Raw genomic sequence first — 13,289 nt, forward strand, 5'->3', positions numbered from 1 at the left:
GTATATGTACATGGGTGTATGTATGTATATATGTGTGTATGTATGTATGTGTGTATATAAATATGTATAGACAGAAAGTACAGGATGAGCTGAATATGAAGAGAGAATACCTAAAAAAATTAAAATTTCCTGTTGAATGGAATGTACTAGGAGTAAGAGAAAGAGAGGTGGAATATAGCAAATCATCTCACATAAAAGAGGGAAGAAAGAGCTTTTACAATGGAGGGGAAGAGGGGGGAGATGAAAGGAAATAAGTGAGCCTTACTCTCATGGGACTTGGCTTAGAAGAGAATAATACACACTCAATTGGATATGGAAGTCTATTTTACCCAACAGGAAGGCAAGGGGGAAGGGATAGGAGAGGGAAGATAATAGAAGAGACAGAAATTAGGGAAAGGAATAATCAGAAGTAAACACTATTGTGGGAGGACAGATCAAGGGAGAGAATGGAATAAATGAAGGGCAGGACAGGACAGAGGGAAATGTGATTAGTCTTTTACAACATAACTACTATGAAAGTGCTTTGCATTGTTATACATGAATGACCTATATTGAATTGCTTGTTTTCTCAATGAGGGTGGGTGGGGAGGGAGGGAGAGAATATGGAACTCAAAGCTTTAAGAATGAATGTTAAAAATTGTTTTAGCATGCAACTGGAAATTAAGCTATACAGGCAATGGAGTATAGAAATCTATTTTGCCTTACAGGAAAATAGAGGGGAAGTGGGATGGAAGAAGGGTGGGTAATAGAAGGGAGAACAGACTGGAGGAAGGGGTAATGGGGTGCATGCTGTCCTGGGGTGGGAGGTGGGGAGAGATGGGGAGAAAATTTTGAATTCAAATTCTTATGGAAGTGTATGTTGAGAACTGAAAAACAAATAAATTGTACATTTTTTATAAAAGAAGTTTCAGTAATGTAAAGCAGTTATCACAATAAAGTGACAAAAAGAGCTCAGAAACTTTCTCTCAAAAATACTAACTTCTTAGGGAGAAAGACAGGGTAACTAAGGACAAAACTGATCTAGAACAGTGATTGCTTCTTAAATTGTAGGTTACAACCCCATATAGTGTCACAAAATATTGGGCGGCAATAAAAGGTTTCTGAATCTGCAACAATCAAAAATTCAAAATCGAGTGAAATGAATCTGAGGTGTTTCTGGCAGCACTTGCCCATGTTACATTGGGTAATTTCCCTGTAGCCTTGATTCTGAACACAAAGCCCTCAGGTCGTGCAACATAAGCTAATGTGGTCAGCTAATGCTGCTGAAACACACAAGGGGTCTGGAGTAGAAAAAGTTTAAGAAGCCCTGATCTAGAGTACATATTCACTTGTAAAACACTACAGAAAAACACAGTGCAAGATTATGAGTTTTATTGCTTCACAGAACATAAAAAAAAGAGTAGAAAGAAGGATTAGTCCGCAAAAAGTTTTGTAAAGCAATCAACCAAGTAGAGCCATCCTAAGGACATACATAGAAGGGACAATAAAAAAATGGAAATGAGACTAATCTGTTAGCACTTTTCGCATCATGACAGAGGAACTACCCATTTGGACTTTAAAAGCTCAATGCCTGATATATATGAGGAAATGGAAATACTGGACCTTACTCAATAAACAATAAATCTGTGCTGGAGGCAACACAATCTTGAAAGCACTTCAGGATTGATTTCAAGAGATCTAAAGAGAGGAAGATATCAAATAAGTGAGAAAAAAAGAATGGAATTACCATTTCCTCCTTTAAAAAAAAGATGGTCTAAAGGACATCAACAACTAAAAGATCCTCCAGATATCACCTTATTTGAGAATGACATTGTTATCAGTTCTAGATTGACTTTAGTCCCAGTATACTAAAAGGTCTCCTAAATCACATCCATGAAAACTCAAAACGGATACAACCTATGCATTCCCACCATTACAGACTGGGTCTAACTCAGGTAATTTAGGTCTCTAATTGAAATGGAAAGAGACTTTCATTTATCAGTTAACAGAAAGAGGTTTATTGAGGTTTAGTAGGGGAAGCACATTCAGGGCAGAGAAGGGATGTTCATCTAGGATAAAACATTGATTCAGGTAATTACAGTTTTCATTGCTGCTCACACTGCTGATCTGTGGGCACAAACTGGAAGGAGGAACTCCAGTCCCTTATGCCCTGAATATTTTGTATCCAGGTAGCCAAAAAGTCACATCAATGGCCTGGGCCTTAGTCCTCTGAGCCAATTAAATCTCAATGACAGTTTCAATATATTTTAAGGAAAAAAATTACCTTAATTTGCATGAGGAGTGGGAAGGGTGATTCTGGGATTTTGTCCATCCTGTATGACTGTCTATATATTCCCTTAAATTTATCACAAAGGATTCATATAAAATTGGGGAGCCTTTCTATTTAATTCTGTTGAAATTGTGAGTATGCCATTGGTGCACTCAGGCTATCCATCAGTTATCCCTTGCTCTTGCCAGCACATCAGCCCGTTTTCTTTGTCAGTTATACTTTTCTTTGATAACATCCTTTACACTGATCCTTCATGATTTCTTTTGTCTAATGTGTAGCAATCTGCTTATGTCCAGCATATAACCTCCCTATCACCCATCATCAACTTCAGTTCTTAGGATACTATAGTGTTTCATGACTAACAACCATATAACATCATGAGAAGAATATTAGTATAAAAAGATGGTTCTTTATTTCAGGGAGAAGCATGAAGTTTTTCAAATGACTTTCTATTTTCCCAAAGGCAATCTAGCTCACTTTCCTCCTGTTTAATTCTGGGGCCAACTCATTGTCCATTTGTAGAAACTGTCTAAGATATACATAGTGATGATGAACCCTATTGATTGCCCATCCACTTTTGTGTCATTGTCCGGACAAGAGGCATTCTTTATTCACTTGATTTTTCCCATATGGATAGCTAGGCCAAATTATTTTCATTAGGTACAGATCTCATTTAGAAGGCTCTGCAACACTTTGGGGCTTTATGGAATCAGCAAAATCTCATGTGCAAACCTAGATACCTCATCATCTATAGTCATCCAAGTGGAATAAATAAGTCATAGGAAAAATCAGTTCAATCTTTTAGAATCACAAATATTCATAGAAAGATAGAACACATAAAATCCTTGGACTATCTAATTTAATTCCCCAATTTTAAAGATGAGAAACTGGATCCTGCAAAGATTAAGTAAATTCTTCAAGGTCACATAGTCAGTTGGTGGCAGAGTATAGAATTGAAAGCAGGTTTTCTGATTTTTAATCTGGTTCTCTTTAAATTCTATCATGGTATGAGATTCTGTCATACTTTACAAAGTTATATATTAATCTTATTTTCCTTCTGGAGTTCCTGCATCTACACTTGAATTGGTAGTATGAACAAGAATTTTGAACTTCCATTAGGGTATCTTCAGAAAATGTATATTCAGTAATTTCCATATCCTAGTGAGTTCTGCTGCTGCAGATTCCTACCCTGGCTCTCAAGCAAAAAGCAATTCCTTTCCCAATTTACCAAAGGTGTGTCTTTGTTCTAGCACAGAGAAGAATGACTTCAGCTGTCACAGTTTGGCATTTCCCTCTTGGGAGTTTGAGCAATAGCTTAAATGACAACAGATGTTGATGTGGGAGGTCCTACTTCAAAAAAATAAACCCTTCAAAATACTGTCATCCTTTTTGTGTAGAAGTAGAATAATGACGATATAGTCCTGGTCCATTGTGATCTGTTTCAAGCTGGGCAAGCCTTGTCTTAGTCATCATTAGCCCCTAAAGCAAGGAAGCCCCACAGCCATCATCAACAGACACAAGAGAACATATGGGGATAATACTTCTTGGAGGGGGATTCCAAATACCAGCATTCTGAATTCTGTTGAAAACTATGGGATAGATGAACTCAAATTCCTTCTGTCAAAAATCCAGTTCAGTCTCCTCATTATTTTTAGTCATCCACTCTCACTGCCTTAGATCCAAATGGCAAGTCCATACTACTTCATGCTGAATATTGCTGAATATTCATTTCTACACCATTTAGACCTACTCCTCCCCAGGCTCATTCCAGCTGGTTCAGGCAATTCCAAGTACACTTCCCTGAATTCTCTAGAACCTTCCTTCTGTCTGCAACAAACTCTTATATTCCTGAACTTTCCGACCATTATTTCTTCTATCTCGTCATTTTAACTTAAACTTGACAATCTCCTACGAGTCTTTGGTTCTCTCTAGTGTAGGCCACACCATCATCATCATCCTCACCAGAGGAACTAGAAAACAAATTGCCAACACTTGCTGTATTATGAAGAAAGCAAGGGAGTTCCAGAAAAAATCATTTACTTCTGCTTCATTGATTACACTAAAGCCTTGGCTGTATGAATCACAACAAAATGTGGCAAGTCCTCAAAGAGATGGGACTACCAAATCATGTTATTTGTCTCCTGAGGAGTCTGTATGAGGGTCAAGAAGCAACGTTCAGAACTGAATATGGAACAACTAACAGATTGGTTTAAGATTGGAAAAAGACAAAGCTGTATATTATTGCTTTATTTATTTAACTTATATGTAGAGTACATCATGTGAAATGCCAAGCAGGATGAATGAAAAGCTGGAATTAAGGTTACTATGAGAAATATCAACAATCTCAGATATGCAGATGATACCACTCTGATAGCAGAAAGTGAAGAAATAAGAAACCTCTTGATGAGGGTGAAAGAGCAGAGTATAAAAAATGGCTTGAAGTGAAAAACCTCAAAATAACTAATCTCTTGGCAACTGGTCCCATCACTCCCTGGCAAATAGAGGGAGAAGAAATCCAAGCAGTGTCTGATTTTATATTCCTGGGCTCAAAGATCACTGCAGATGGCAACAGTAGCCCTAAAATTAAAAGACCTTTGATCCTTGGAAGGAAAGCTATGGCTCATCTGGATAGACACTAAAAAGCAAAGACATCACCTTGCTAACAAAAGATCTGTATAGTCAGATATAGCAGTAGCAACGTGTGGCTGTCAGAGTTGACCTATAAGGAAAGCTGAACACTGCAGAGTCAATGATTTCAAATTGTGGTGCTGGAGAAGACTTCTGAGAATCCCTTGGACAGCAAGGAGATCAAATCAATCCATACTTAAATTAATTCAGACTATTCAATGGAATATGAGGTGCTGAAGCTGAAATTCTTTGGCCATATAATGAGAAAGCAAAACTCACTGGAAAAAATCTTGATGTTGGGAAAAACTGAAGGCAAGAGGAGAAGGGGATGGCAGAGGATGAGATGGATAGATGATGTACAAGATGAGCTTGGGCAGACTTTGGGAGATAGTGGAGGATAGAAGGCCTAGTGTGCTATGGTACATGACATCACATAACAAAAGTATTTTGGTTCACAATATGCTGTACATGTTATCTTACTCTCCTCTTCTCCAATTTACAGGACCAGGAAGAAGGTTGACATTTCTGTTGCTTATGTATGTATGTGTGTATGTGTGTGTGTGTGTATATATATATATATATATATATATATATATATATATATGTATATATATATATATATATATATGTATATATATATATATATGTATATGTATATGTATAGGGAGAGAGAGAGAGAGAGAGAGAGAGAGAGAGAGAGAGAGAGAGAGAGAGAGAGAGAGAAAACTTAGGGCCAGAGTTAAATCCTCTTATGTAAAAGAGGGAGTATAGCATATTTGTTGTTGAGACTGTTATGATTTGATCACTTGTTATTAAACATCTAATATAGGCCTATTATATAGGAAACACTTTCTACATGTTTTTTTATCTCTTATTAATTGTGGTTTTATACAGTATCTGCAGTTTCATGGACCACTTCAGATTGCAGGTCAGGGTCTGTTTTACCATGTATAGTCTTAGGGAGTTGTTTAAGGCACTCAGAACTTAGGCGCCTTGACTAGGGACCATTCAGACAACATGGATCAGATGTAGTTTGCCAGCTCAGGTCTTCCTAACTCCAAGACCATTTCTGAATTCACTCCATCACACTGTTTCTCTAGAGGCATTCAATAAATGTTTTTTAAGTTGAATTAAAAGAAGGGAGCTTGGAAAGAGTGAGAAAGTATATTGATTGCTTGGAATATTGGAAAGTAGTACAGAAAAAAGTGATTGAAGGAATACGGAGTAAATTAGACTATGCTGAAAGGTTGGTGCAGTGATTGTATGGGAGACAGTCCTAAGTGAGTAACTGAAATCATTAGCAAGTACAGAGCTGGATCCTCAGTTGTACATTGGGATCTTTGAGGGAAAGGCAGATATTATGAATAAGTTAGTGACTTGGACCACAGCACTCTCCCCTAATCATTGTAAATACCGATAGAGAAGTGTGTAATGAAAAGCAGCAAACCATATTTTGTTTCCTACAATCTGAATAATATATCTTTTGAACTTCTTCTAGTTCTTCTTTGGAAAGAGAGCATCTGGGGAAATAGGGCAACCCAAGGCATGGGGCATATCTGTCAGCAAACATTTAAGTATATTCTATGTGCCTGGCTCTGAGGATACAAAAACAGATAAAGGACATTTCCAGCTCTTAAGAAATTCACAGTTTTAGGGAGGAAAATGGAATAAGAATTTATTAAGCACTTGCTATGTGCTTTGCAAGTATCTTTTCATTTGGTCCTCACAACAATCCTGGGAGTTAGTTGCTATTTTTATAAAATCCCATTTTACAGATGAGGAAACTGAGACAAATGAGATTAAGTGACTTGCCTGGGCTCACACAGCCAGTAAGTATCTGAGGCCATATTTGAACTCAGGGATTCCTGATTCCAGCCCAGCATTCCATTAAGCCACCTAGCAGTCTGACGGGAGAGACAACATGCAAAAAAATATGTACAGACCTGACATATCAAGGACAAATTGGATTTAGGCTCAGAGGAATGGTATTAAGATTAAAGAGAACTGTCAGGTCTCTTGTAGAAGGTGGGACTTAAACTGAAATATAAAAGAAGACAGGAAGTCCAGGAGCCAAAGAAGAAGGAAGAGCATTTCAGGCATGGGAGGAAGCCTTTCACTGAAAATACTGGAAGTCGGGAGATGGAGTGTTGTATGCAAGGAACAGCCAGGAGATTGGTATCATTGGATCACACAGTACCTTGAGGGAAACAAGATGCAAGAAAACTGGAAAGGTAGGATAGAGTCGGACTATGAAGGATTTTAAAAGTTAAAAGATTTCATATTTAATTCTGGAGAAAAGAGAGAGGCACTGGCATTTATTGAGTGGGAATGGGGATGACATTGTCAGATTGGCACTTAGGAAGGTCACTTTGACAACTGAATGGAGGATGGACTGGAGTATGGAGAGACTAGACATCTGGCTATTACAATATTATAGTCCAGATCACTCCAGCTCTGTCATAGGTGCCTGGATGTCTGATTGGTGATTATTCATCATAACCAATCTGATGAAGATCCATCTTACTGCAACTTTACAGCCATCCTTTTGTCATGGACTTGTTCCCATGCTCCCACCTTCTACCTGTACCTCTGAGAACTGTAATCAAACCACATTACCATTCCTAGAAAGGACATGACTCCACTCACCAACTCATTGGGATTCCACTGACCAAAACCCAAAGCGGAACAAAACAAAAAACTTTCCTGACCCACCATTCCTCCCCAATGTGTATTATCTTCACTTATTAGTTTCCAGAAGACAAAGCTGATCTTGCTCTTTTTATTTATATCCTAGAGCTTTTCCTTTCACAGATTCTCTCTCATGTAAGTGGAAAAAAAAGTTTCGTATGCTATAAAAGTTTAATATACTATATTGTATTATCAGTTTTACATAGAGAAAAAACAGTCATAACATAAAACAGTCATGACTTCTGAGATCTGATCTTTGATCCTGCACTCTTTTTGTATGATAGCTGTTCATCTTCTATATGTATGTTTTAGAGCCATAATTCAATGGTTTTATACCTGTTTGCATTTACAATCTCAAAATCACATTAAAGCAAGCTTATTAAGATTTATATTTGATATTTTATGTGTTTGATAGCTTCAAAGCCCCTTTTTCTATGTAGATGCTTGTCTAGTTATTTACAATTCCTAAATGTAATCATTTTAATCTGGTTCTCTCAGACTGGGGACTCTCATGCATATTGTAGGTTATCAGCTCCTAGGAATTTTGTGTGGGTTATTCACTTAAAGTTTGCAAATGACTCTAGAAATGTAAAGCGCTATCTAATTTCTACCTATTATTATTTCATGAATGAAATTAGTGCACAGAGAATTTTAAACCAATAAGCTTATTCATAAAAAGAAGAAAAAAATATTAAAACTAAATGACCTTTGAATCAAAAGCAGACCTCAACAGCATAGCAACAGAATGCAAAATATCCCTAGCATTCCTACTTATAAATGACTGATCTAAGGCTCAACGCATATTTACCTATTGTGAAAGTAATATATAATTGTTTGATAATAAATTGCTGTCATATTTATGTTTCTTTTAACTTTCTTTTTCTTTTCTATGAAGATTAAAGGCTATCTTGGCTTTTTGATGATGTCATTATATTTTTTCTTCCAAATTGTATAATAAACTACTGAATTTAGAAAGCATGGGCAAGCATAATGACATTTACATTTACCCTGTGAAGTGTAAATACACTTTATAGTTTACAAAGTGCTTTTCTTACAACAGTACCATGAGTGAGGTACATAATTCTGCCTGTGAAGTGATGGGCAGATCACTACTTCTTCCTGGTCCTCAGTTTACTCATCTATAAATATGAGGGGTTGGATTAGATGGCCACAGGGGTTCCTTTGAATTTTAGATATCATGAACCCATCCTCCCATTTGACAGATGAAGAAACTGAGCCACTACTAATAATCTAGTAAGTCTTGCTCACAGGAGAGTTACTGAAGGAATTCATGAGGTACTGTTTCTAAAATACTTTTAAATCCATGGGAGTGAAAAGGAGGTCGGGAGCTTTTAACAAAATTAAACATATTAGCAATAGAAAAGTGATTTGTTAAGAAAAAAATCTTAAGGTAACTATACTATAGGTCCAAGTTGGATGATAAGATACTATGACATATACAATGATTATTATGTTTCATAAGTTTTAACCATAATTTTTATTATATTATTCATTTAGTGCAGTATTTATTAGCTACATGCTTAGCACCATATCTGACACATGGTAGTGGGTACTTTTATTACTGCATTTATTAGAACATTTATTAATGCTTGTTGACTTAACTTGTAACTTCCATAACTTCAAAATTAAATGTTTTTGAAATCTATATATAGTAAAAGAAAAAATCTCCATCAGAGATTGCTAACCACACTGCATGCTCCAGCATGGAGGGACTCTAGCCTCACAAGTAAAGAAAAAGAAAGCATGTCTGGCAGAAGATAAACTTTAAACATCAAGCTAAAATCAGCTGAAAATGATACCTGATATATTGTGATTGATTGATTTAATAGCCAGAAGGAAAAGAATGCTTTTATTGGTGACTAATGAAATGATAGGAAACAGAGAAGAAAGACAGAGGAAATACAAATGTTACCTAGAGATCCATAACTGAAGCTCTGAGATTACACAAACCATGTTCAATTTTAAAGGCTACTCAGTAATAATTCTTTGTTTTGGATTGCGCCCTCCACCCCCTTGGATTTGGCCTGAGAATATCAGAATTTGACTTGGGTGTAGTATCCTACCACAGAGATATCAAACATGATGCTGCACACAAGCCACATATCTGAGTACTGCCCAAACCAGGTTAAAATGCAATTCAGAAATATTTAGCACAAGAAAAAAAATACTATAAAACATAGATAATATTAGTATTTAGGATATTTTTAGTCAATATGTATCCTTAGGGATCCTTATGTATGGTTTCTATTTGTCTGATACCACAAAAGGAAAAGGGCATTCATTTCCCATATAAGCCCAGCTAGAAGAAATTTGGAATCAGAGGGTCTGGCTCTAAATCTCAGGGTTAACCTTTTATTTGGGCAAGTTATTTAACTTTTCTTGGCCTTGGTTTCCTTGTTATTAAAATGAAAGATTTGGGCTACATTAATTTTAAGACTCTTTCCAACTCCAGAGTAGTGATCATAAGTCTTGATGGTCACTCATTCTAATAAGGTATCAAATTTAGAATGGACTTTATTTGATCAACCCAAAAATGCAAAAGCATATAAACAGACAATATAACTCTTCTTACTTCTTTGGTGAATCCCACTTGCTCTGAGACTTATAGACTTACATAGTCCTCTAGGCTAAGTGTATTACCCTGGGAAGATCCTACCTCTGCTCCAGGATGAAAGTGCTCAGGATCGCTAGAGTCAAGTAACCCACACCTCTGATTAGCTCCACTTCCCAAGAACCTGCATAGTTCTCCAAACTTAAGACCATATATTTAGAAACAGAAGGGGTTGTAGTAGTCATGTAGTCTAATCCTATCATTTTACTGCAATAAAATTAAGATCCAGGTAGCCCATATAAGCTCAGAAGATCTTTATTCTAAATCCCACTCATATCCATGATTCTCAAGTCCTGAAGCAAGTCTAGGAGGTGAGAACTTTCCTTCACAATTCATGTAACAGTAACAGTAAAAGGCAAGGTTTGGGTTTGCTCCTCCACATTATCCATTCATTTATTCATTTAACAAATATTTATTAAAGTGCTGTTGTGCCAAAGCGATATTCACAGCACCTATGGCGACCATGAATATGCTGGCGCAATTCTGAATCATGAAATACAACAGACTGTTCACCTGGAAGACAGAACCAAAACATCTATTCAAACATCAGAAAGCCAAATCTATCATAGCAGCAAAATTGTGTACGCAATAACAATGCAGCCCCAAGCTTTCCCTCTGTTAGGCTTTCCACAAGCCAACTCCCTTAAATCACAAACAGGCTCTCTTAAACAAAATACCCTTCTCACATTCACAACCAGCTACCTGCTTGCCTGCATCCTTCAGTTCTGACTGCTCTCTGACTTCCTCTTGGTTCTGCCCTAGCTCCACCCCTTCCTATTCTATGTGACTTGACTCATGTGACTCAGGCTTCCAGGTGACTTAAGTAGGTCACATGGTCTATTAATGGATGGGAATGATCTTTCCATTAAGAAGGAAAAATGTATTAACAATTAGCAAAAAGTGCTTATCACATGCTTAAAGACATAAACACAACTGTCTCTGACTTCAAGAAACTTATCTTTTAATGTAGAAAATAACATACTAGTGGGAAATAAAGTACAAAATATAGAGAGTAATATTAGAGAAGAGCATAATGGAAACTGGGAGGGCCAGGATTAGCTTCTCAAAACATCTGATGCTTGAGCTGAGCTTTGAAGAAAGCCACAGACTTTGTGAGGTAGAAATGAGGACAAAGTACATTCCAGTCAAGTGAGACAATCTATGCAAAGTTACGGAGATGGTGGTTGGAATATCTTATAAGAGGAGTAACAAGCAAGTCAGCTTAATTGCAATGTTTAGTGGGCAAAGAAAAGTTAAGTACAATAAGCCTAGAAAGGTAGGTTGGATCCATAATGTAAAGGGATTTAAATGTCAAGGAGATGACTGTGTTTTATCCTAGAGGCAAAAGGGAGCTACTGGAGTTCCTTGAGAGAAAGAGTAAATCCTATTTGTGCTTTAGGGATGCAGATGTGTGGAGGGTAGATTGGTGAGGGAGGGGATGAGAAGCAAGGAGAACAACTTGTATTTTTGCAATAGTTCATGATAGAAGGGGTGGAAACCTGAACTAGGGTGGTGGCTTTGTGAGTAGGGGGAAAGGTGGATGAGAGAAATATTACAACTGTAGAGTCAACAAGATTTGACTACTGATTGTATGGGAGGGGTTATAAAGAGGAAAAAGTCTAGGATGACTCTGAGGTTATAAACTCAGGCAACTAGAAAGAAGGTGGTGTTCTCAAAAGAAATAGGAAAGGTAGGAGGAGGGGATGGTTTGGGGGGAAAAGCAATGAGTTATATTTTGGATATGGTGAAGTTGAGATGCTTACATATATAGTGCACAGTTAATACACAAAATTGATTTGCTGTTACTTCTGCTAAGCTAGTTTAATAGAAACACTAATTAGATCTTTACTTCTCAGTGCTAATGGTCAAACTTTATTAATCAAATGCATGCAAATATTAGTTTATATTTCCACAAGACAATACAAACATTAATCCCACTAGAAACACATCACTAACCAGATTTCCTAAGGTTTCCCATTAAACACATGACTCATCAATGACAAGATTCTCTCTCTGTCCAGCTGGAGACCATATGGCTTCCTCTGAGGTATTTGCCTGGCAAGTCTGCAAATCTCTGTCAGTCAATCAACGTTACCCTCAAGTGAACATGGGGATGCTTGAGTCTGAAGTGCAGGGAATGCAGGAACTAGCCTCAATTGTGAACCAAGATTAGGCTGAAGACTTGGGGTCTCCACTTGGTCTCTAATAGTCCTAGTCATGTGTACTACCCAAGTTCTTATGGGTGATAGATTTTTCTAAGTTTATGACAAAAAGAAACCATCAATTTTATATTAAAATTTAAGGTATGTGAATTATTAACAAATGGCTCATCAAGGGAACAGCACTGTTCCAACATAATGTCTGGGCATAAGCACTACACAAAAAAGAATTTTAAAAAATACCCAAGAAATGGCAATGAAAACCAGAGACCCTAGGAATCAGAAATGGCTGTGGAAAGAATGAATCAGAATATTAGGCTAAAGGCATGACTTCGTTAATACATTTCTACAGTCTGGAGGGACATCTCCTGTATCCAGTTGTCCAACATATCTACGTTTCTATCTATATCTAGCACACAATTATTAATGCTCATTATGATGACATGAGTTCCTGCCCAAACTAATTTATGTCATGAAGGGTAATTTACTTACATTCTATGAATTCCTGTTTATTCATGCATAAAATAAACAGTGTCAGATAACATGTAAGGGCCTTCCTAAATCTGAAGTTCTATGATTCAGTGGGAATATAAATGTTAAATATAAAGTCCCAAATTAAAAAGTAATTTTCATGTGAATAAAATTTCTGATGCAAAGAATAGATAGGAGAGTTGATTTAGAAGTAGGATTAGTGGATGGGAGTTAAAGGAAGATAGATTCCAACTTGATATAAAGAAATTTCTAAAAATTAGTGTGGTCTAACAATGGAAGAGAGGTTTCTTTGAAAAGTAATGAGCTCCCTATCACTTGAAATATTCCAACTAAAACTACATCTAGCCATTTAGGGATATCATTGAAGGAATTCCTGCAATGGGTGGGAAGGTAGAATTGATAACCCTAGGGTTAGATACCT

The sequence above is a fragment of the Notamacropus eugenii genome, chromosome 5 (assembly GCF_028372415.1).
Source record: "Notamacropus eugenii isolate mMacEug1 chromosome 5, mMacEug1.pri_v2, whole genome shotgun sequence".
NCBI classification, from domain to species: domain Eukaryota; kingdom Metazoa; phylum Chordata; class Mammalia; order Diprotodontia; family Macropodidae; genus Notamacropus; species Notamacropus eugenii.